Consider the following 27,953-nt stretch of genomic DNA (forward strand, 5'->3'; position numbering starts at 1 on the left):
ACTTTACCGACTAATAAAATATGGTCATAAATTATCGATTTATTACCAACTAAATAACTATGACAGTAAAATAAAAATGCAAAATAATGTTTACTGACTAAATTACCGACTGTTTACCGACTAACTATTACCGATTAAAATTTTTAGTAGGTAAAATTGGTTCAAAAAATGCACAGCAAAGAAAGCGACGAAATAGTAAATATTACAACTAAATATATAGTTGGTAATTACTGACAATCTAATTGTTAGTTGGCATTTACCGATTATTTTCTTTTTAGTTGGTGAAATTCAAAACTCATAACGTCATAGTTTTATGATTCAAAAAATACTACTGACTAAAAAATATTTAGTTGGTAATTACCGACTATATATTATTTAGTCGGTAAATCTGAAAAACTCATGAAAATAAAATTTTACAATTGGAGAGAAATCATACAGACTACATTATCATTTAATTGGTAAATACCAACGAATGTTATATTTAGTCGGTAAAAATAAAACTAATAAAAATAAAAATTTTTAATTTGAGAGAAATATTACAGACTAAAGAGAGTTTTGGTTGGTATTATCAACTAATTTACTATTAGTCGGTAAAGTTAAAGATCATGAAAATAAAATTTTATAATTCGAGGAAAATTGTACCGACTATATGACTGTTGGTATTTACTAACTAATTTAATTGTTAGTTGGTAAAGCTAAATCTTAAAAAAAGTCAAATCTAATAATTCGAAAGAAATAATGCCGACTAACTTATGTTTTAGTTGGTATTTACCAACTAAGTTGTTTTAGTCGGTACCATTAAAGATCATCAAGTTAAAAGTTTTGTAATTTGAGAGAAATATTATCGACTAAATGGTGATTTAGTTGGTATTTACCAATCAATTTTATTGTTACTCAGTAAAGTTAAAGATAATAAAAATAAAATTTTTAATTTGAGGAAAATATTACCGACCACATAGAGTTTTAGTTGGTATTACCAACTAATTTATGTCTAGTCAGTAAAATTAAAGTGCATAAAAATAAAATTTTGTAATTCAGGAAAAATAATTTGAGGAAAATTTTACCGATTATATGACAGTTTAGTTGGTATTTACGAACTAATTTAATTTTTAGTTGGTAAAGCTAAATCTTAAAAAAATAAAATCTAATAATCCGAAAGAACTATTACCGACTAACGTTTTGTTTAGTTGGTAATTACCGATTAAGTTTTTTTTAGTTGGTATTTACCAACCACCTTTTCTTAGTCGGTAATGTTAAAGCTCATTTAGTTAAAAGTTTTGTAATTTGAGAGAAATATTATCGACTAAATGATGATTTAGTTGGTATTTACCAATTAATGATATGATTAGTTGGTAGAGTTAAAGGTAATAAAAATAAAAAATTTTAATTTGAGAGAAATATTACAGACTAAAGAGAGTTTTAGTTGGTATTATCAACTAATTTGCTATTAGTCGGTAAAGTTAAAGCTCATGAAAATAAAATTTTATAATTCGAGGAAAATCATACCGACTATATCACTGTTTAGTTGGTATTTACGAACTAATTTAATTGCTAGTCGGTAAAGTTAAATCTTAAAAAAATAAAATATAATAATTTGAAAGAAATAATGCCAACTAACTTATGTTTTAGTTGGTATTTACCAACTAAGTTGTTTTAGTCGGTACTATTAAAGCTCATCAAGTTAAAAGTTTTGTAACTTGAGAGAAATATTATCGACTAAATGCTTCTTTAGTTGGTATTTACCAACTAATTTTTTTGTTAGTTGGTAAAGTTAAAGGTAATAAAAATAAAAATTTTTAATATGAGAAAAATATTACCAACTAAATAGAGTTTTTGTTGGTATTACCAACTAATTTATGTTTAGTTGGTAAAATTAAAGCACATAAAAATAAAATTTTATAATTCAAGAAAAATAATTCGAGGAAAATTTCACCGATTATATGACAGTTTAATTGGTATTTACGAACTAATTTAATTTTTAGTTGGTAAAGCTAAATCTTAAAAAAATAAAATCTAATAATTCGAAAGAATTTTACCGACTAAATTATTTTTAGTTGGTATGTACCAACTACGTTTTTTTAGTCAGTAATAAAAATAAAAAATTTTCATTTGAGAGAAGTGGCTAATTCAATTAACACCTCATAAAATTATGATGCATATATTTAGAAGTGACTAATTCAATTTTGGGCTTAGATAATTCAATAATTAAAATACACTTTTAATTTTTCTTTCTTTAGTTTATGATTTGAATTAAATTAAACTGTTTAAAATAAAAATTGTTAATATAAAAAAATTGAATTATATCACCACTTTTTGAAGAAAAATAAATGATATTTATATAAAGATAGGATTAACGGGAAGGAAAACCATTGATGAAAAAAGCTTGACTTATCATTAAGATTTTTGGTATTTCTTTAAAATATATATATATATATATATATATATATATATATATATATATATATTATTTTAAAAGAAAAAATTTTAGGGAATGAGTTAGTTGATATTAAACAAAATTTGTCAGCATGTCCTATTTCAGTTTTACTTTCAATATTGATTTTTTATTAAATTTTACTTAAATTTTACTTTTTTATTATTTTTATTTTATTCCATGACTTTTATTAGAGGCATTATAATTTTAAAAGAATAAAAGAAAAAAAAAAGGGAAAGCAATTAAAAATATATATATATAATAAGAATTGAAATTAAAGAAAAGAAAAATGTAAACAATAAAATAAAAAGGAAGAAAGAGATCGTAGCCGTTTATTTTAGGTCTTTATTCTAGACCATCAGATCATACTATATAAATTTCTCTAATATCGATCCAGTTGCTTCTTCTTTTTCACCGGCCGGTTCTTTCACCCATGGTGAGATCGTCTCCTGTAATCTAAGACACCACACATCAGCTATCTTTCATGCCTCTCTCGAAACCCAAGTCTCATTTTCTTTTCTTCCTTAATCTCTATCACTACAGAACCCAAACACCTCCTCATCCATTTTTTCAGTCGAGGCACACTTCCAAAATCCCAATTTGGCTACTGTTTATTGCTTCCTTGCTACCGTAGCACGCTCGTGATTCTGTTTTGCTGCTTCGCTTGGCACGCTCGTGATTCTGTTTTGTTGATGTCTTAGAGATAGATTCCTTACTGTTTTATCTGTTTATAATCTTCGTTGAAAGGTCTGGTTGCCCAGTCCATGGGAATTAGTGGAGTCTTAGAGGAGTGGTTATTAATTTAGACAGGATAATAAGTATATGTTTTGGAGAAAATTCAGCATATTGTCTTTGTTAGTGAAAAAATCTTATATGGGTCTCAATATGATAAGGCATAATTTCACCTTGCCGTGGAGATGAAACCCACGCATGTATCCAGAAAATTTTTATGGTAAGCATTTTATTTCCCAAAAACCAAGATGACATTGTTTTATTTATTAGATGTAAAGCATTGGAGTTTGGTGTTTATTTGTTTCATGTTCTTGTGTTGCTTGGTTCAACTTTAGTCTATCCCTGCTACATGGGTGGGTAAACACATCTCTTGTAGAGAAAATCAAGATGTGATTCTACGTATTAAAGAGAATACATGGCATACAGGATTATATTATCGTCAAAGACCAAATAGAGGAGGACTTGCTTGTGCTGGGTGGAGGAGTTTTGTTTGGGATAACAAGCTACATGAATTTGATGTGTGTGTGTTTGAACCAAGTTGCCTTGCCAATAAGTCCATTGTCCTACATGTTAACATCTTTCATGTTAGTAAATGAGTTTACCTCGACAAGTTGTTGAGCGTCTTCCTACTTGTAAAATGTTCTGTTTTTAGCTATGCTCTGTAAATAGCTTTTAAACTGTTTTAGTTGTTTGTATGTATTAGCTTTCCAGTACTGAAACTTTTGGTATGTAAAAGTTGCTAGTTTTTATGGTATCTTCAGAGAGACATTTTAGAACTAATCATTTACTATGTTGGATTTTATGAGAGTTTGGACTAATAGACGTTTAGGTCATCTTAATCCAAAGATTAGGCAAGAATTTTCCATACTTAACTACTGTGTAATAGTTTCCCTGAATAAATAGTCTCTACTTAAAAGGAATTCATAAATAGTCACTGATTAAAAGGAATTGAATTGATAAAGATTTTGAATTTATATATTAACCATATATCTCATTAAAAAAGGGGTGATTCCCCTCATTTATATATTAACCATATATCTCATTGCACCTATTAAATTAATGACATTCAAGATAGAGAAAATTTATTACTTTACTTCTATGAATTTTATATTAATTTATTATATGTAGTGATTATTTCTATTTTGAATTTTATTATTATTATTATTATTATTATTATTATTATTATTATTATTAGCATTTTCTTATTAATTTTTAACTTTTGATTTAATTTTAAAATATTTTAAAAATTGAAAATTTTAAAATTACATATATAAATTAAAAATACCGACTAAAATATATAATTGATACATTTTTTCAAATTAAAATAAATACATAATGACCTATTTTTTATTGTTGGTAATTAATTTTAAAAATAAAAAATATTACCGATCACAACTTTAGTCGGTACGTTTTTTAAAAATAAAATATATATTGATAAATTACCGATTAACTTCATTCAGTCAGTAATTACCAACTAAGATATAGACGGTAAATAGTGGCTATTTTCTCTCCTTACCAACCATCTATAAATTACCGACTAAATTTACCTACAAACTGTGATGTCGCTATTTAATTTTAAATAATTAAAAAAAGTACCGACCATAACTTTTAGTTGGTAACTTATGAAAATTAAAATATAATTTGTATTTTACTGACTAAACATTTTGTCAGTAATTACTGACTAACTTTTAGTCGGTAAATAAAAGAATTAACCCTTATTGCCAATAATCAGCCTACAAAAAATACCGACCAATGCACACATTTTACCGATTAAACGTTAGTCGGTAATTACGGACTAATAATTTAGTCGGTAATTACCGACTAATAATTTAGTCGGTAATTAATAGCGACAACTTATATACTGATTAATATGAATTTGGTCGGTAATTGGTCGGTAACGAAAATTACCAACTAATTAACTATATATTTAGTCGGTAATTGTAGTCGCTATATTTTTAGTTTCTTGTAGTGTGTAATTCTAATGATTTTTTCGTAAAGAAGGACCCACTTCTATTGAAGCAAAATAGTAGATTGACCACGATTAGATATTCTCTATTTCGTTAAGGAGTGGAGAATCTTGAATTTGAATTCACATACATCAAATATTATTGGCAAAAATTGTTGAGAGAAACAACATAAACAAAAAGTGCCCAAATTCCCAAATATTTAATAGAAAGAAAAATCATGTCTTGATCTTGAAATTATTACTGAAATAGTAGAAACATAGGAAGGTAGTCTTCAAGCTTTTGTAGCAGCCAAATATTTCCAATGTCGATGACAAATCGGTATCTAACATCTCCTTTGCAAGATGTTCCATAGCTGTGTTCACATAATCCATTGATATAACCTCAACATCTGTTGTAATGCTATGTGTTACCCCTATTTATTGCCCCGAAAGTCCAACAAATTTTTGTGCTTGAAGGCTGCCCAAATGAAACTGAATTTTGTGCATGGAAAACATGGTGGCTGAGTCATGGGAAAAGAGGACATGGTGGTTATTGTATGGGCATGGGAGTGTACCACGTGAGACTTGTTGTTTGTGCATGTGATGAGCACCAATGGGGTGTATTATGAAGGCCAATTCCATTAAGTGGTGCGCATGTGAAGCCTTATAAAGTGGGACGTAAGGTGTGCATGCATGAGCATGGGAGTGAGCCACTAGGAATGAGCCATGTGCTACGGCAAGTGTTGCCAAGACCACTAAATGGTGAGCATGTGCTGCGGCAAAATGGAGAACAAGCCGATTGGAGCGCACCATGATGGCTAAGCAACTTAGTGGGGAGCATGTGGTGCTGCAGGTTGGGACAAGCACATTCACGTGCATGGTAGGATCACTTACATGGGCATGAGGTGCACTAGTGGAAGCGCACTAAGGTGACCAAGACCACTAAATGGGGAGCATGTGCAACGCCCAAGTGGAATTTACGTGCATGAAGCACTTGCATGGATGTGGAGCGCACCATGAGGACCAAGGGAATTGAGTGGGGCACATATGAAGTGGTTAGTGGACAACCAAGGCTACGTGCATGAGTGGAGGACCAAACCATGCAGCGTGAAGCCCAAAGAACCCGAGTGGAGTGCAGCCCATGTGGGCGTGTGAGGTTGGCCTGCCCACTTGGACCTAACACATGGCGCCAAGAATTCCCTCCCTTGCCCAATTCAAATGCTACGGCTAGAATGAGGTGTCAAGTGCAGCCGGTTCCTTATGTCCATCACCCCACTCCCTTGAGTATTTTAATTGTAATTTTGAAATGCTTTAAGCTTGGTTACACAATGGCCATCATTAGGGCAGCCGAACCATGTACATAAGGGACTTGGTCCCATTTTTGGTAGATAGGGTGAGAGTATGCGAGAGAAACACTTTGTGAGAGTTTTACTTTTGGCAATTGTATAGCCGAAGTGAAGAGCAATACAAGAAGTATCCCTTTGCTTCATTTCTCTATGCTTCTACCTTTCTTTTACGTGTGTATGGCTTGCATGATTGTTGGGTTGTGTTGCTTCGCGTGATTGGTTGCTTGTTGTTGAGTTTGTTTCGGCCATTGTGAATTTCTGTTGTGGGAAATTATCACCGGTTGGTCCTAGGGACTTTGAGAGGCTAACTTGTTGGAGAGAATAAGTGCCGCACAGTTTGGGAGGAGTTTTGGGATGTGAAACTGTTCCCTCGTGACAGTTGGTATCAGAGCCAGGTTGGAGTGAGTCTCGACAACATGGCTGATTCAAGTAACCAAGTGCAAGGTGGTCTTTCGTTGGTGGAAAGACAAACGGTTAGTGCAAGGAGGAAGGGGCTGGCCAAATCAATGGACCCTTATCGAGTGAGAGAAGAGTTGGGGGACGTTGAGCTTAGGATGGCCAGAGTTGAGCGACACTTGGTCAGTAGGGAGGATAGCTTTGAGGAGCTGGAGAGTCGGCTGTTGGAGCTTGTAGAAGAGATGGAGGAGAGCCGTGAAGAACTACAAGCTGCACTCAATGAAGCCCTTGACAAAGTGGCCAACGAGAGTGAAGCCCTAAGAATTGCCCATGCCGAGGAAGTGTCCACCATGAGGGAAGAGAACCACTTGCTCAAAGAAGAGGTAGAGAAGATGCATGAGAACATGAAGGACATTCGAGATGAACTTGTGTTGCTTAAGAGATTGGTGGCCCAAGGATTTGGGACCAATCCTCACCCTACTCTCACTATCCCTACGGCAAGGGTGGAGATACCTAAGCTAAGCGCATTCAAGGGTGCAAGAAGTGCTAGGGAGAAGAACTTCCACAGCCCGAAGGAGGATCGAAGAGGTGAGAGGCCTGTGTTGAAGTGCTACCTGTGCGATGGACCACTCAAGGCAAGGGATTGTCCAAAGAGGACAGCGTTCTTAGCCATGGATAGAGAGTTGGAACAGCCTTCTCCACCACCGGAGCCAATAAACATGGGAAGCTTACAGTATTGTTCCCTTGGTACCATGAGGTTAGTTAGCCCGAATGATGCTCCTAGCGAGGATAGAGAGCAGGACAATGGCATGGGTGATGCCGCTGAAGAGAGGGATGCAGAGGAGTGTGCGACTTAAGAGGAGTCCGAGTTGCCAAGGGAGCTACCTATAGAGGAACAGGTGGGCTGTGTGAGTGAGCCACTAGTAGCCAGAAGTCCAGAAGAAGTGGCATTGCCGAAATAAGAGGCAACTAGGCAACATCGCTCAAGGAGGAGCAGGAATAGGTGCAAGGTCAAGAGAAAGGCAAAGACACCTAGCCACAGGGACGGAGGAGGTACTGGAATACAGCAAGAGGCCGAAGGCAACGAGTCGCAGGGACATGAGAGGAGTCCTAGGCGATGAGGGAAATTTCAAGGAAATTTCCACCGGGGAGGTCATTCATGGCAGTTGACCGAATGGGCATGTCAACTAGCCAACTTGGTGGCAAATGGGCTAAAGTTACTGGACGAGAAGCAAGCCAATCAAATGGGGAAGATTGGTTAGCCTAAAGGTGCTACGGGTCCATGGGGCAAGAAACGAGGTTCACTGCCTAGGAGGAGGCAACGTGAAAAACCTGTGAGGCGCTATCAACTTGAGGCAACGGGGGCATTGCCGGGTTGAGTGGGGAGAGTGTTACCCCTAAATTTATTGCCCCGAAAGTCCAACAAATTTTGTGCTTGAAAGCTGCCCAAATGAAGCTGAATTGTGTGCATGGAAAACATGGTGGCCGAGTCATGGGAAAAGAGGACATGGTGGTTATCGTATGGGCATGGGAGTGTACCACATGAGACTTGTTGTTTGTGCATGTGATGAGCACCAATGGGGTGCATTATGAAGGCCAATTCCATTAAGTGGTGCGAATGTGAAGCCTTATAAAGTGGGACGTAAGGTGTGCATGCATGAGCATGGGAGTGAGCCACTAGGAATGAGCCATGTGCTACAGCAAGTGTTGCCAAGACCACTAAATGGTGAGCATGTGCTGCTGCAAAATGGGGAACAAGCCAATTGGAGCGCACAATGATGACTAAGCAACTTAGTGGGGAGCATGTGGTGTGGCAAGTTGGGACAAGCACATCCACATGCATGGGAGGATCACTTACATGGGCATGAGGTGCACTAGTGGAAGCGCACTAAGGTGACCAAGACCACTAAATGGGGAGCATGTGCAGCGCCCAAGTGGAATTTACGTGCATGAAGCACTTGCATGGACGTGGAGCGCGCCATGAGGACCAAGGGAATTGAGTGGGGCACATGTGAAGTGGTTAGTGGACAACCAAGGCTACGTGCATGAGTGGAGGACCAAACCATGCAGCGTGAAGCCCAAAGAACCCAAGTGGAGTGCAGCCCATGTGGGCGTTTGAGGTTGGCCTGCCCACTTGGACCTAACACATAGAGCCAAGAATTCCCTCCCTTGCCCAATTCAAATGCTACGGCTAGAATGAGGTGTCAAGTGCAGCCAGTTCCTCATGTCCATCACCCCACTCCCTTGAGTATTTTAATTGTAATTTTGAAATGCTTTAAGCTTGGCCACACAATGGCCATCATTAGGGCAGCCGAACCATGTACATAAGGGACTTGGTCCCATTTTCAGTAGATAGGGTGAGAGTGTGCGAGAGAAACACTTTGTGAGAGTTTTACTTTGTAATTGTATAGCTGCTTGGAATGCAATACAAGAGAAGTCCTTTGCATCAGATTTATTCTCCTCTTTCTACCTTTCTTTTACGTGTATGTTGATGCATGGTTGTATGTTGCTTTGAGTTTTGGTTGCGTGTTTGTGATTCGGTTAGCATCCTTGAGTGTGGGAGTTGTTGCCGATTGGTCTTTGGGCCTTTGAGAGGCTGACTTGTGTGGTGGACACAAGTGCCGCACGGTTTGGGAGCTAGTTTTGAGAAGTGAAACTGTCCCTCCGTGACATGTGCTCTGCGGCACAATCTACCATCTTTTGTGTCTCCTTCATTCCTCCAATGCTACTCCCAGCCACGCTCTTCCTTGATATATTATTTTTTTTTTCAATTTTTTTTTACATATTTTATTAGCTCTGATATCATGCCAAGCATAAAGCACAAAGGAGATTAAGCAAGATGTCTACTAACCCAGCAATGATTGAAGGAAGGGTACCTCTAGTGGCTTGTTTGGTGCACCCACCATAGCAAGTTTCCCATGGGACTTCAATAAACCAATCACAACCATGATAGAATGAAAAGCCGACACTGTATCAATAACACCGTCTATTGTATCCATAGTTGCCTATGCAAATCCATTTTGTGAATTAACTAATTAGTATTGTGAACAACAATATAATAGTCTTCATATTCCCTTCTTAATTAATTTAATGCATTGAATTTGCCACCATGGGTATTATTTGTCTTTAAATCTAATTGATTATTTAAAATTGTATGGAATAACATATCTATTACCTGCATTTGCTGTTGATCATGGCTAACCAAAAATGAATCTGCACTGAGAACGTTTCAGGGCCTCTTCCTTCTTACTAAGCGAGGAACTAATTACTGTGACTTTAGCCCCAAAAGCCTTAGCAAATTTAACAGCAAGATGACCAAGTCCACCGAGGCCAACCGCCGCTACATGCTTACAGGATTCAGCTAATTCATAATATTTTAAGGCACTGTAAATTGTGATCCCAGCACAGAGGATAGGTGCACTAGCATCCAGTGGCATGTTTTCTAGGAAACGAATAATATACCTCTAGTCAGCCACCGCCACCATGTGATCGGAGTAACCTCCATAAGTGACTGTTCCATCCTTGTAAATGGAAGTATAGGTGAATATCATTTTAGGACAGTAATTTTCAAGGTCATTGTTGCAATTCTCGCAAGAATGGCATGCATCCTACCCCCATTTTATCTCCCACTTTAACCTTCTTCACTTTTCTTCTAATTTCTGTCACCTCTCCTACAATTTCATACCAGCAGACTGATCAACATCACGGAAAGCAAGTATTGAGAATGAAAATTTAATCATCTTTATTTGTAGTTAAATTTTGGATGTAATCATATTTGCAATTTATTTTTGAAATTCAACTTTTCTATAAAAATATAGTTGAAAGATAATTTATGCATAAAAATTTAGATATTTAATTAAAATTTAAAAATAATAAAAAAAAATAGAGCAAATAAAAAGAAGACATGAGAGCACTTAGGTGAAATGAAAATACTTAGTGAGAGGAGAGTGATTGATGTGTATCAAATGTCTCATATGACATACTTTATATAGACAAACAAATTAAAACTATTTAAATAAAAATTTAATTTTATAACTAAATATTATTTAATTAAAAAATAGTAGCAAAAACGTTTAAATTCATTTGTTTTAATAGTAAAATATTTTCCATTTACTTGACTATTTCAATTCAATGGCCATAAATTGGCCATAATGATAATAATAATTATTGTCTTTTATAGCAACCCAAGAGAGGGGGTGAATTGGGTGTTAATTAAACAATTTAAAGGCTAAGAGAAAATCTTGATGGAAGTGCATAAGAAAAAGTAGGAAAGAAATAACACAATAGATTTTATAGAGGTTCGGCTATCCCAAGCCTACGTCCTCTCCTCAAAGCTCTCCTTGATAGTTAACTCCACTCAAATTCTTCTTTGGGTGAAGAATAAACCCCTTACAATCATCACAAGAGCAAACCCTTACTCTTTTACAAATCCCTTTAAACTCAAGAGTAATTAATGCTCTATCACTCTCAAATAACAATTAATGCTCACAACAACTTTGAACTAATTCTCAGAACTAAGAAATTACAACTCAAAATGTCAAACTCTTAACAATGAATTATGATAGCTCAAGTTCTAGAGAGAGAGAAGAGGAAAATCTTTCGAACACAATAAATTCTCAAAGAAATATTTGTTGGCTCTTTTCTCCTGTCATAAATGGTCTCTATTTATAGTTTTGACAAGAAAATTACCATTGAGGTGCATTAAATGCAAATAAATCTATTCAACCACCAAATATCATATTTTATCGAGTTGCAAAAACCCAGATTCAACTGCCAAAGTCCCTTACTTCGGCTGCCGAAGGTTAAAATGCAAAAAAAAAAGAAAAAAAATCATTTAAAAAGTGAACTTCGGCTACCAAAGTTCCCAGCTTCGGCTGCCAAAGTTCCCAAAAAGACATAAAAGGGCACTTAAGTTTTTTCTCAATTTTGAACTTAGAGACTTATAATCTTAATATAAACACTTTCAAGGTAAATTAGTAGCACACTAATTATTTATTAATATCAAAACATAGATTAAGATCCCTAGGTCTATCAATAATAATAAGCATTAATTTATTTTAAAAAGGTAAAATAAAAAGAATATTAAATTATTAACATAAAAAATAATACAAACTAATTATAAATACGTCAAATCTGTATATTTTATCTTTATAACTTTTATATTGACTACACTTTTTATCTCTCAAATTTTTTAACAAATATTTTATAATAAAAATATAATAATTTAATAAAAATATTTATTAAAGATATGAAATAATTTAAGGTTGATTAAATTATATGATAGTTGATTATAAGATCATAAACTAATGGCTAATTTTCCTTAAATTAATGGCCATCAGTGATCTATTATTATTATTATTATTATTATTATTATTATTATTATTATTATTATTATTATTAAGGGTGACATTGGGTAAATAATATTTTTACATAAATAAATTTATAAAAAAATATAAATAATTTTTAAATATTGCATTTAATCACAAAAGATTTTAATTTTTTAAGATTAAAATTAAAAAAAAATAATAATTTAAATAATAAATGTTAAGGTATAATTATAAATAATAATGATAATTAAAAGATAAATAAAAAAAATTAAATAATAATTAGTGTGAAAGAGAATTATTTATGAAAAGTGACAAGTGAAGAAAAGTACTATACGGTATTCATTTGGGAATACTTTAATAACTTAACATATACATAATTAAAGAATTAATAACTTAATTATAATTTAAAGAAATTATATAATTAATTAACAAAAAATAAAGATAATTTAATGAAATTACTTGACACACACATATGTATATAATTTAAAATTTTTTCTAAATAATAATAAAACAAGATAACATGATTAATATTAACCAAAGTAATAATTTTATTTATTTATTAATTATAATATAAAAAATAATAAAAATTAAATATTAATATAAATTTCTTATTTATTGTAACTATAAAAATAAAATTTTATTTTATTTTTTCACAATTCATTATAAAAATAAAATAATATTAAAGTAATTAAAATTTATTAAATATATAAAAATAAGAGACAGGGTAAATTATTTAACTTAATGTGACTATTTTTATAATATAATTTTAAATTATTTTATTAATTTTAAAACAGATATTTCTTAAATTTTTATAATTAAATAAAATAATTAAAATTTTAAAAATCATTAAATAAGGAATTTATAAAATTATTAAAAAATATATAATATTTTTAATTAATTAACTATAAAAATGATGATAATAATAATAATAATAATACAAATATTTAATGATAATAATAATGATAATAATTAATTATTATAATTATTAAATATAATAATTTTTATATAACAAGTGTCACATGGCAACACTTAGAGTATTATATGATAGCAATAAGGAAAATAATTTCTCTACTTTATATATAAATATAAAACCCCCTTTTCTCTAATGGGTATGAATTTACGGCACTAAAAATCATTTAATATACTTTATTAAGGTAAAGAATTACAATTTATAATTTATTAAATATAATTTACATCTATTTAATATAATGTTTCATTTGAATTGTTATTGAAATTGTAATCCTTTATATTAATAGTTTGTATTAAAATAAATTTACTTATATCCATAATGTGAAATGTGTCGGCATATATATGTATCCCCATTATGGAAGCAAGGGCCCATGTCAATAATTCCATGTACTGAATTTGCAAGACACCAACCGTTTCCAATCCACGACACGTGAAGAGATAAGGTTCATGATGTAGACTTTTTTGACTTTTATTGAGTGTAGGAAATGATAAAATTAAAGGTTAACGTTGCAATTAACTTCGAGGATTTTAATAATTTTAACCTAATTGTTATTTTTAAACAAAAACACTCTAAACTATTGGTATTGAAAAAATTATAATATGCTTTTAAATAGAGTTATTAAAATTAACTTTCCTAATGAGTAATTATTACCTCTAATCAAATTTATTATCATTTTCTTTATTAAAAAAAATTATATCAACAAAGCAACGCGACTTCTCAAATTCATACTAGAAAAATTCATGTTAAAAATTCAAATCAGCTAAATTCTTATTGTGTATGAGAATAAGGCAATGGAAATGGGATTGAAGTAGAGGTAGGTAATTGTCGAGGAGTAGAGGCCTGCATGTGATTTGGACTAGGTGATAGATGCTAGATTGATGCAGTACAAGTTCAATAAAGGAGACGATTGTGGCGAGTAGATTTTCAATGGAGGGACTGCGGTGGTTGGAGTTATGTCCAATCGATTGTTGAGGGAGTGAGAAGAGATTGGGTCTTCAATCAGGTAAGGGGAGGACCTTGTGTTGAAGTATAATTTCGGGTGCTGAGAATGTTGAAGGAGGAGAAGGAAGCAGTGTCGTTTTGGATAGAGTTTGGTCGGGATAGGGAAACACTTAAAGGTGAAGAGCAGATAACATTTTTATAAATTTTTTATGTTCTCTGTAATTTGGTTTTTTTAAGTTTTAATTGGGGTTAAATATGCTGATGTGGCAAAGAGTATTAGATTTAACAAATTAATTAATGGTAGAATGTAAATAAAAAAAAAAATTTAGGGTAGAATTATTAAAAATTTCAAAGTTAAATCTTTTTTTTTTTTGACATTAACCTTAAGATTAATTCTTGAATTTTTTATTTATAAATTTAAAATTAAATAATTTTATATTACAATATTTTTTTATTAAAAAAATAAAAATTCAAATTAAAATTTACCAAATAAATAATATGCTTTTAGAGTTCTATAAAAATGATATACGGCTACAATACGAAGGGTGAATATTTTCGCCATTTGTGTTCAATGGATTTGAAAGGATTGCATAGGTGAAGGAGACAAAAGAAAGGCTTATCATGGCTTCGAATGAGATTTTCAAATTCCTCCCAAAGTAGCGAGCAGTGTTATTAAATCCGATCCAGCTGTTGATCCAGAGAAACGATTGGCCAGTTAGTCAATGATTTAAAAAATGAATCATTAAAAATTAATTAAAATTAATTAAATATAATATTTATTAATATAAAAAAATATAATTAATTAAATTTTAATTATTTAAAATAAAATTTTAATATTTATTAAGTTATTTTAATAAATTTTAATAATATTTTAAAATTTTATATAAAAATATTTAAGTAATATAATGCATAAAAATTTTTATAAAGGTGTAATTCACTTTTCAACACTTATTAAATAGTAAGTATATATTAAAAAAATAAATATATTAAAATAAAAAACACATAGCTATGAGATTAGCTTAATTAATTTTGATTTTAAAATTTTTTTTATAATATTTTGAGTTTAATTCTTTATATCAAAAATAAAAAAAAAGAGATTTTATTAAATAATTAAACCAATTAGATCAATCGGCTCTCACTGGTTCACTAGTTCAACTGCAGAGTTGACTAGGTCACAATGAATCTCTTCCTTATTTGATACAATTACAAATTCAAACCAATTTAAATTAGATTTACTGATTCAATCGGCTGATTCAGTTTGAATTTAATAATTATGCTAGCGAACGCATAAAGTTGATAATTTAAAATTTATGTCAAAATTAAATTTATTTATATTATTAAAAATTATTTTTTGATATATTAAATTTTATAAATGATAAATAAAAAAGATTTGTATACTTTGGGATATAAAAAATCACAAAAATAAAAATAATTAATAATTTAGATTAATATATTAATAAAATAAATTATTAACTCAATAAATTTTTTCAAAATTATTAAAATTATTAATTATTCAAATCACAATTTCATAAAATTGGTAATTCTTCATTTACTTTGCAATCATCACCTGTTAATAGTTATTAATTATGTTAGATTAATACAAAATAATTCATTAATAAAAGAAATAATTTTGATAAATTTTATATAATAATTGTATTGATATATTTTGATATGTATAAAAAGAAAAATATGGCAAGTTTGTATTATAGTTTAAATGGGATTTAGTGTCATTGCAAACATTAATTTTCTCTATTATTATTATTTAAGTTGCATGCTTCATCCAATTTAAATTCAATTGAATTAACTATTCATTAGTTATCTAGCCGGATTGATAGGTCCATTCCAATTCTTAGAAAACTAAAATTTTATATTTAAATCAAATTAATAAATTCGATTTTCACTTAAACTAGTTCAATCAATTACTCTCATTCAATTTTTGATTTTCACTTAAACTAGTCCAATCAATTAGTCTCATCCAATTTTTGCATTCATGGGTTGTAATGTCATAATTGTAGAGCTGAGATGAGATCCACCCTATTGTCATTAAACTCACACCGTCCTGGTAAGTTGAATTGGTGTATTAAATTATAAATTAATAATGTGATTCAATTGATTTGTCTAATCAAATTGGTGAATCAGTAAGGGAAGTAAGGGCCCATGTCAATAATTCCATGTAATGAATTTACAAGACACTAATTTCCATCCACAACAGATGAAGAGATAAGATTTATGATGTAAACTTTGTTGACTTTTATAGAATGTAGGAAATGATAAAATTAAAGGTTAACGTTATAATTAACTTTGAGGATTTTAATAATTTTACCCTAAATTTTATTTTTAAATAAAAATACTCTAAATTATTGGCATTGAAAAAATTATGTCCTGCTTTTAAATAGAGTCGTTAAAGTTAACAGTTGATGCCATGTTAACTTTCCTAATGAGTAATTATTACCTCTAATCACATTTATTAACATTTTCTTTATTGGAAAAAAAAAATCATATCAACAAAGCAACGCGACTTCTCAAATTCATACTAGAAAATTTCATGTTAAAAATTCAAATCAGCCAAATTCTTATTGTGTATGAGAATAAGGCAATGGAGATGGGATTGAAGTTGAGGTAGGTAATTGTCAAGGAATAGTGGCCAGCATGTGATTTGGACTAAGTGATGATGCTGGATTGCAGTATAGGTTCAATAAAGGAGACGATTGTTGTGAGTGGGTTTTCAATGGAGGGACTGTGATGGTTAGAGTAATGTCCAGTCGATTGTTGAGGGAGTGAGAAGAGGTTAGGTCTTCAATCAAGCAAGGGGAGGACTTTGTGTTGAAGTATAATTTCAGGTGCTGAGAATGTTGAAGGAGGAGAAGGGAACAATGTCGTTTTGGATAGACTTTGGGCTAAATAGGGGAACACCTAAAGGTGAAGAGCAGATGACATTTTTATAAATTTTTCATGTTCTCTGTAATTAGGTTTTTTTTAAATTTTAATTTGGGGGTTAAACATGCTGATGTGGCAAAGACGGTTAGATTTAATAAATAATTGACGATAGGTTGTAATTTAAAAAAAAAATGTATAGGGTAGAATTATTAAAAATTTTAAAGTTAAATTATTTTTTACATTAACCTTAAAATTAATTCTTGAATTTTTTATTTATAGATTTAAAATTGAATAATTTTATATTATGATATTTTTTTATTATAAAAATAAAAATTTAAATTTAAATCTAAATCTATCAAATAAATAATATGCTTTTAGAGTTCTATGAAAATGATAAACGGCAACAATGCCAAGGGTGAATATTTTTGCTATTCGTGTTCTATGGATTTGAAAGGACTGCATAGGTGAAGGAGACAAAAGAATGGCTTGTCATGGGCTTCGAATAAGATTTTCAAGTTCCTCCCAAACTAGCGAGCAGTGCTATTAAATCCAATCTGGCGGTTGATCTGGAGAAGGGATTGGATGAGTGGGTCAATGGCTTAATCAATGAGTCAATGATCTAACAAATGAATCATTAAAAATTAATTAAATATATAAATTAATTAAATATAATATTTATTAATTTAAATAAATATAATTAATTAAGTTTTAATTATTTAAAATAAAATTTTAATATTTATTAAGTTATTTTAATAAATTTTAATAATATTTTAAATTTTATATAAAAGTATTTAAGTAATATAATACATAAAATTTTTTATAAATATATAATTCTCTTTTTATTATTTATAAAATATTAAATATATTTTAAAAAATAAATATATTAAAATAAAAAATACATAGCTATGACGTTAGCTTAATATTTTGATTTTAAAATTTTTTTATAATATTTTGATTTCAATTTTATATACTAAAAATAAAAAAAAGAAGAATTTTATTAAATAATTGAACCAGCTGGATCAATCGGCTCCACTGGTTTACTAATTCAACTGTCGAGTCGACTAAATCACATTGAATCTCTTCTATATCTGGTTCAATTATAAATCCAAATCAATTTGAAAGAGATTTATCAATTTACTAATTCAATCAGCTGATTCGATTTAGATTTAATACATATGCTAGCGAATATAGAAAATAGATAATTTAAAATTTAAGTCGAAATTAAATTTATTTATATTATTGAAAATTATTTTTGATATATTAAAATTTTATAAATGATAAATAAAAAAAATTTGTATACTTTGGGATATAAAAAATCATAAAATAAAAATAATTAATAATTTTGATTAATATATTAATAAGATAAATTATTAACTCAATAATTTTTTTCAAAATTATTAATATTATTAATTATTCAAATCACAATTTCATAAAATTGGTAATTCGTCATTTACTATGCAATCGTCACATGTTAATAGTTATTAATTATGTTAGATTAATACAAAATTATTTATTAATAAAAGAAATAATTTTGATAAATTTTATATAATAATTGTATAGATGTATTTTGATATATATAAAAAGAAATATATGGCAAGTTTATATTATAGTTCAAATGGGATTTAGGGTTCAAGTGTCATTGCAAACATTAATTTTCTTTATTATTATTATTATTATTTAAGATGCATGCTTCATCCAATTTAAATTCAATTGAATTAACTATTCATTAATTATCTAGTCGAATTGATCAGTCCATTCCAATTCTTAGAAAATAAAATTTTATATTTAAATCAAATTAATAAATTTGATTTTCACTTAAACTGGTCCAATCAATTAGTCTCATCCAATTTTTGATTTTCACTTCAACTTGGTAAGTTGAATTGGTGTATTAAATTATAAATTAATAATGTGATTCAATTGATTTGTCTAATCAAATTGGTGAATCAGTATTGTCAATTCTATCATCCAATGAAAATAAATTATTTTTAAAAATTGACAAAGAGAATTAAACCTAGATAAAAAGATTTTTAAAGTTATAATCACTTAAAGTGTTTTGATAATTATATATTTTTATTATAATAGATATTTATGTATATTATTTCATTAATAATATATTTATTTTTAATATATAATTAATATTTATAAATATAAAAAAAGTTACACATTTATATAATTTTATGTATTACTTATAATATTAAAAACAAATTAAATAATAAGATTTGAAATTAAATATTTTTATATAAAATTTAAAAGATTAAAATTTAATTAATTAATTAATTATATTGAATTATTAATTGATTTATTTAAGTTTTACTTGAGTCAACATCGGAACCCGATTTAACAACACTGGTCCATACGGTCGGTGGTTTAATCGTACAGAGTCAGAGATATTGGTCAAGTTTTGGGCTGAATAATCGCCACCTAATAAATCTACAATTGTGAAGTAATGGTGGATGAGTTAATTAAATATTTGACGAATTGTGATTAATTGCAACCACAGAATTAGAGTTGGATATGAACTACCAACAAATTTCACCCCTTTTGCTTTGATGGCAATTCTAGAAGTTGTTTTATTTTTTTATCTCTTTTTTAAAAAGGAAAAAATAAATTAAATAAAATGCTATCAATATAAATTTAAGAGAAATTTATCACTTATTTAATTTATACCTTATATTATATTTTAATTTTTAAATTTAAAAAAAGTAATTATTTAATATATGTATTTTAAATTGTATTATATTTTAATCTTTTTAATTTTAATACTCTCCCTGTCCCATTTCATTAGGTTTTAAAAGTTTTTCATAAGGATTAAGAAAATTATTGGATAGTATTATTTTTATAAAAAAAATTAACAATTAACTAAAATATTTTTATAGTGTCATTGAAATATAAAAATATATTAAAGAAAAAATAAATGCATTGAGAATAATAAAATACAAGAGTAAAGTTGAAAGAAAAATAATTAGTGCTTTCTTGATTTTCCAAAATAGCAAATAAAATAAGAAAATTTTTTTCTAAATCATCTATTACAATGGTATGGAAGAGTATATATAATAATTTATTCTTTTTATTAATAAATAAAATTATTATAAATATTAAAATTAAAGAGATTAAATAATTTACTTCTCAAAATTTAGGGTTTAAAATGTAATATAATGTAAAATTTAATGACTAAATAATTAATTTCTTAAAATTCAGAATTAAAATATTATATAAGAAAAATCTAAGAATCAAATTATAAAATTTTAAATTAAATAATATTTTCTTTTGATTAAGCATTCAATTTATTATTATTATTATTTTCTTTTGCTGATTTTACAGTCAAACTGCAGTCGGAAACAAGGTAGTCTTCAAGCTATCCGTGTTTAATTCTATATAATTATAATTATTGTTATGAAGATATTAGTATAGGAAAATTATTATATGCATATATGATTTCATGTAAGTCATTCTATATAAAATGATAATAAAATAATATTAAATAATTTTTTTATTTAATAATTACATTAATTTACATGTTAATTTTTAATAGCTTATCATTCTATGTGTTCTGTCCGCATGAGATACCGTAATAGTGGAACTGATCTTAGTCTAAGGCCTTCAATTAATTATATGTGTAATATGAAATTGTCATCTCATATAAACAATTCTGTATAAAAAATAATTCCATTATATAATTTCTCAGCTGATGATTTGATCATTAAGTATTTGTAAGAAACTATCCTCAACAGACGATGAGTTTTGAACAAAGTGGAAAAACAACAACAACGATAATATTTTTATAATTATAAATAAAACTTAAGAATTCATTGTATAAATTTACCTTTGATCTTATATTTTTTAAAAAATTTTCATAATATTTAAATTTATAAAATTTAGTAACAAATGAAAAATATTAATATTAAATCTTACCTTGTTAAAAGGCAAAAGAATAGCACGTTGCCCCCTCACAAGGGCCTGCGCCTAGTGCACTTTTACTAATATAAAATTAGTTTCATTATAAATTATAGAGATGGGAACTATATAAATGTGAGTGATGGTGAATATGCAATCTCCTCTTCAATTATTATATTATATTCTTGCTTTATTTTTTTTTTATTTATTTATTTTTTTTTTTGCTTTCGTTCAAAAAACTAAAGGAAGGGGTTTGTCTTTATTATCCTTTTAAATTTTATTTATTTCTCTTTGAAGTTAAGAGAGTGTTTATTTTATTTATAAATGGGTTAAAGTTAATTATAAGTAAAAAAGTTATAAGTAGATTTATATTTAATTTAATTTATAAATAAAAAAATTATTTAAAATAAATCATAAGTTTTAAGTAAGTTAATAATATTAAAAAAAAAACTATTAAAAGAACCTTTATTCTCCATCCTTTTCTCCCATTTTGTGAGTTCTGTGGAGTGGTTATCGATAAGGGTGTGCGGTTCTGGTTTCAGTTCAGTTCTTGGGTTCAATTCTATTTTCGATTCTAACTTTAGTTCCAATTCCAATTTCAATTCGCTTCCTACATTCAAATTATTATATTTAAAACAAAACATCAATAAAGATAATAATATTAATTTTAAAATAACAATACTAATATCCAAATAAAATATCAATAAAGTAATATCCAAAACATATGTGACCTCACCAAGATCTTTCATGTCAAAATGACTAGAAAGTATGTATTTTGTCTTGTTCAAGAGATTGATGCTATTACTAGCAAGAAGAATGTCATCAACATACAACACTAGAATAATGAAATGGCTCCCACTCACCTTGTGAAAGATGCATTGATCTAAAACATTCTCCTCAAAACCAAGAGAAGTCAGAACTTGATCAAACTTCAGATACCATTGTCTAGAAGCCTGTTTTAACCCGTAAATGGATCTTTTCAACTTGCACATTAAGTGTTCTTTACTAGCTTCTATGAAACTATTAGGTTGAACCATATACACATCTTCATACAAGTCTCCAATTAAGAAAGTTGTTTTAACATCCATCTGGTGGAGTTCTAAGTCATAATGAGCAGCTAAAACCATAACCAGACAAAAGGCGTCTTTGGTGGACACTGGGGAAAGTGTTTTTGTATGATCTATACATTGCCTCTAATTATAACCTTTTACTACTAGTTTAGCCTTATACCTTTCTATTTCACCTTTGACTCAACGTTTGGTCTTAACGACCTATTTACAACCCACAGCTTTACAACCATCTAGTAATTCAACAAGATCCCAGACTTGATTGTGATACATAGAAGATAGATAATCCAGCATGGCTCTCATCCATTCTGAAGAATTAGGACCACATATAGCCTCCTGATAAGAAATAAAATCAGAAATATCATCACCATTAAACACGTGTTCCTATAAATAGACCATATAATCATTTGATATTGTAGGTCTACGAATCCTCTGCGATCTCCTCAAAGTTACAACTTCTTCAACTGTATCAGACGCCTCAGCATTTATAATTGGTGGTTCTAAATTGACATCAACAGGATTCTGAACTTCATCATTGCCCTCAAGAGGATTAAAATCTACTGAGGAAGGCAGTAAAGGCACAGGAAAGACAGCAGTCTCATCTCTAAGATCAACAACACGAGGTACTTGACTCCCATTATCCATCTCATCCTCAAAATAAACAGCACGATTTGATTCAATTACTCTAGTAGAATGAGTTGGGCAGTAAAATCTACTACCTCTAGAACTTATACAATAGCCAATAAAGAAACTACTAATAGATTTAGCATCTAGCTTTCTAATATGAGGGTTATATGGCCTCACATCTGCCTTATAACCCCATACATAAAAATGTTTCCAACTGGGCTTCTTACCAAACATTAACTCATAAGGAGTCTTAGGCACTGATTTACTAGGAACCTGATTGAGAATGTACATAGCAGTTTTCAAGGCATCACCCCACAAAAATTCTAGTAAAGAAGAATGACTAAGCATACATCTCACCATGTCCATCAAAGTACGATTTTGACTCTCTGTAACCCTATTTTGTTGTGGGGTCCTAGGCATGGTGTACTATGCCTCAATCCCACATTCTTGTAAATACAAAACAAAAGGACTAGGATTTCTACCAGTCTCAGTATACCTGCCATAATACTCACCACTCCTATTTGACCTTACACATTTAATCTTCTTCCCAGTTTTCAGTTCAACTGCAGCCTTAAATGCTTTAAAGGCATCCAAGGAGCTAGACTTCTCATAAAAAAGATCAATCCAACCATATCTAGAATCTTAATCAATAAAAGTGATGTAGTATTTAAAACCTCCCATAGCAACAGGAGAAATGGGTCCACAGATATCTGTATGAATCAAATTCAACACACCTTCACTCCTAATTGCCCCTTTGTTTCTAGCTCTAGCAGGAAATTTTCCCTTAATGCAATCAACACATGTATTAAAATCAGAGAAATCCAGACCATGCAAGATACCTTATTTAACCATCCTTTCCAATCTTTCCCAAGAAATGTGACCCAAACGTCTATGCCATAACATTAAAGAGTTCTCATTAACTCTTTGATGTTTGTGCCCAATAACAACATTGATAGGAACATCAACAGATTGAAAAGGAACAGAATTGAAATTCAACATATATAAACCAATGCATGAAACAGCGGAACTAACAATATCATATTTAAAATAAATAACAATTTTTCCATTGCCTTGAAGAAACACATAATCACACTTATCTAAAATAGAACTGGAAATTAAATTTCTGCTTGAATAAGAAACATAAATAGTATCATTTAATTCCAACATATAGGTAAATTCAAAGAAATAGTCCCTATGAGTTCTACTACTGCAACTACATTTACTCCTAAGATAGTCTTCTCATTTTCACTTGGCTTCCTCACGTTTTTTAACCCTTACAAAGAATTTGAAACATGAATGATAGCACCAGAATCCAACCACCAAGAATTTGAAGGAACATCAATAACATTTGATTCAAAACATACTAGAGCTAGAGGGGCAAGTTCTAAATTATTACCTTCCTTCTCATGCTTCTTCTTAAGCTTAAAACAATCCTCTAACTTATGGCCAGGCTTCTTGCAATAGTTACACTTGCCTTTGAAGGGCTTTTTCTTAACTGTTAAATTATGATCATGCTTACCACCATTCTTGTTCTCAAATTTAGCTTTAGGCTTCTTATCCTTCTGAAATTTCTCATTAGTTTTGCTACTAGACCCTTAGAAAACATAATTAACAGAAGGAATATTGTCTTTCCTCATAGATTCCTCTTCTTGGCACACAATGTCTATCAACTGATCAACTATCTACTTCCCTTGTTGGGAGTTATAAAAAGTCTTGAGAATTTTGAATTGGGGTGGAAGAGATTCAAGAATGTGCCAGACCATAAAACTCTCTCCCAAATCAAGATCAAAAGAATTGAGCTTATTGAAATAACTTATAAGTGTCATGATATGTTCTCGTACACCACTGACACCATCATATTGGGTGTGCTCCAGCAAAGAAAGATAATGACTCTTTTGAGCCTTATTAAACTTTTTAAATTTTTCAGCAATAGCATGTAGAAATTTCTTAGCAGTCTCCTTATCAGGAATACCCTGTCTTATGGACTTATCTATAGTATACTCCATCACCATTAAGCAAACCCTATTAGAATTTTGCCACTTCTCATGATAAGTCTTTTCAGCAATAGTGGATTCATTAGTAAGTTCAGCAGATGCATCAACCCTTAAGGCTAAATCTAGTTGGGCTATTGCTAGGTACATGCTCAGAGACTATTTTCAATCATAAAAATTGGAGCCATTCAGAGTTTTCATGGCAGATAATTGCATAGAAACAATAGCTGGAATAAAACAACACAGGAAACATGAATTATGTATATAACATAATCACAAAACTAAAGTTTCCTTTTAGATCTAGCTAAGAAAGCAGTTATGTAGAAAACTGTTATTTATTATAATCTTGCCTAAGGGCCTCGGATTACAATAAAATCAAGAAAACTCATTGAACTCATATATATATATATATATATATATATATATATATATATATATATATATATATATATATATATATATATAAATCAACATCTTTAACACTTTTATACTGATCGATAGGGTATTAAAAAATATTAAAAACAATCAATAAATAATATTATAACAAAAAATAACTTATTATATTAATAGTGTTATACCGATGGGTATATTCACTATTAATATAATCCAAATAACTTTTGAAATCCATAGAATAAAATTTTAAACAAATTAATAAAATAATTTTATGACTAGTCTCACGATAGCTGAGCTCATAATCATAAAAGTATTTACCATAATAAGAATTTCTATAGACACTATATTATGAACATAGTAATAATGTTACTACTCATGAGTATGTTCTCAATATGCCTGAACATAATTAGTCCAACAAAACCAATAACTATTAATAAACACATGATATTACCATAATTAATAAACACAACTAAACAGAATTATAAATATTTTATACTCTTGGCTTTTGTTAAATTAATTACATGTGACAGTATAGAGGTTTCACTCAGTCTACAAAATTTAATCATATTCAATCATAATCACTATACGAATATATTATATACTATTTCGAAAACTAACATATAGCTATGTGGATTTTGAAATTCAATATATATATATATATATATATATATATATATATATATATATATATATATATATATATTAAGTATTTAACCTAACAAAAAAAAAACTGTTTATCAAACCATGAAATCAAATTCAATATTTGTTTGCCGAGACTAAAATTCAAACATACAACAACGAAATTAAATTAAATCATTATAGATTACATGATTAGAGAATATGTATACCTGAAAATACGCTTGTGTTCATGATTTTCTATGAACAATCAATAATAGAGAAAATGAAGCGAAAGTGTAGGTTCATAACTCTCAATATCTACAGCGTTCAAATTCTATCTTAATTCTCTCTTATATTAAATTGGATTATCAGAATATATACATATATCATCTTCCTTAGTAGGCTTATGGACAGCTTGACCCATTGCAGGCTTGCCCAATCACATGACCCAATCCATTTAGATGTTGTCAATTACTAAACTTATTATTTGATATCATTATTTAATTTATTAATAAGCCTAACAATTTATTATTGTTAATTCACATCCAGATACAAATAAATAATCTAATACATCGTCCATTGTACCCATAGCTGCCTATGCAAATCCATTTTGTGAATTAACTAATTAGTATTATGAACAACAATATAATATTCTTCATATTCCCCTTCTTATTTAATTTAATGCATTGAATTTGCCACCATGGGTCTTATTTGTCTTTAAATCTCTAATTGATTATTTAAAATGGTATGGAATAACATACCTATTACCTGCATTTGCTGTTGATCATGGCTAACAAAAAATGAATCTGCACCAAGATGTTTCAGGGCCTGTTCTTTCTTACTAAACGAGGAACTAATTATTGTGACTTTAGCCCCAAAAGCCTTAGCAAATTTAATCCACCGAGGCCAACCACCCCTACATGCTTACTGGGTTCAGCTAATTCATAACATTTCAAGGCACTGTAAATTATGATCCCAGCACAGAGGAGAGGAGCACTAGCATCCAGTGGCATGTTTTCTGGAAAACGAATGATATACCGCTGGTTAGTCACCATGTGATTGGAGTAACCTCCATAAGTGACCGTTCCATTAGTGTAAACGGAAGTATAGGTGAATATCATTTTAGGACAGTAATTTTCAAGGACATTGTTGCAATTCTCGCAAGAATGGCATGCACCCACCATGCATCCTACCCCCACTTTATCTCTCACTTTAACGTTCTTCACTTTCTCCCAATTTCAGTCACCTCTCCTATAATTTCATGCCTGCAGACCCAATTCAAGTATTATGGTATGTGCTTGTTTTAAAGTGTATGAAATCAAAATTCAAATTCGGATAATTTTCATCCCTATTAAAATTATGCAGTTTGTTTTGTTTTTGATTGGAAAGTATCTATCCTATTCAGGAACCATAGGAAAAATAGAGAAGCCTCAATCTTCCTTGATGCTGTGAAGGTCAGAATGGCAAATCCCACAATATAGCACCCTAAATCTCACATCTTCTTCATCAGTTTCCCTGCACACATTTAATCAATAAAAATAGCTCCATATATAACGTCTATTTGAATTGAAAGGAAGGCTTATCACTTCCTAGAGAATTGAAAGGAGAGAGATGACCAATTGAGTCCCTTGCTGCCCACCCAAAGGCCTTAATTGGGTGCACTTCTTCCGGTAACTTCGCCATTTTTTAAGGATAGGAAACGAGAGCTTAGAGAACTTGGAAAATGTATGGAGATGCAATTGCAGTTGAGGGTCCTCTCAATATGTATGACAACAAATGGTAAAGAACAAGTAAATACAGGATCTCTATTGTAGATATCGAATAAGACATTATGTATATTATAATTATGTATATTATATAGGTAGATAGAAGCATAGATAAACCTTACAAAAGGAGGTGATGAATATCTCGTGGCATTTTTTTTCAAAGATAGAATACTATGATATACATGGAATCACCATTTATATTATATAATTTCTCCCTAAACAGGCATTGTAGAAAATACAAACATAGTATTCATCTCTAAGGCCTTTGGAGGCCAAGTCATCAGTCGTCACATTGCAACTCCTCCTAAACAAACTGGAAATGAATTTCACTAAAATCATTCTGGATATGCAAAATGTCTCGAATAATACACTGAATGTCTAGCAGAATTGAATTAACACCAATGCTTGTTATAACAACTTGAGCATTCCTTTCTATTATGACTAGGTGAAATCCCTTGTCCTTTGCAAGAATGATAGCTTCCCTACATGCAAGGCTTTCTAGGACCAAGGTGTCCTATATGGACATGATTCTTTTACATCTCTAACCCAAAGGATATCGTCTGTTATCCCTCGCTATAGCTGTAATGGCTCCCATTCCTTTATTCTGATCCACTGCTGCATCAAAGTTGAC

The 27,953-nt window shown here is 29.9% G+C and overlaps 1 pseudogene; it reads right to left on the minus strand.

The window, feature by feature from the left end:
• Nucleotides 1-5,219: 5,219 nt before the first annotated feature.
• On the minus strand, nt 5,220-27,239 carry LOC110662216 (8-hydroxygeraniol dehydrogenase-like; annotated as a pseudogene).
• Between the last annotated feature and the right edge of the window lie 714 nt (nt 27,240-27,953).

Source organism: Hevea brasiliensis, chromosome 10 (genome assembly GCF_030052815.1).
Source record: "Hevea brasiliensis isolate MT/VB/25A 57/8 chromosome 10, ASM3005281v1, whole genome shotgun sequence".
Lineage (NCBI taxonomy): Eukaryota > Viridiplantae > Streptophyta > Magnoliopsida > Malpighiales > Euphorbiaceae > Hevea > Hevea brasiliensis.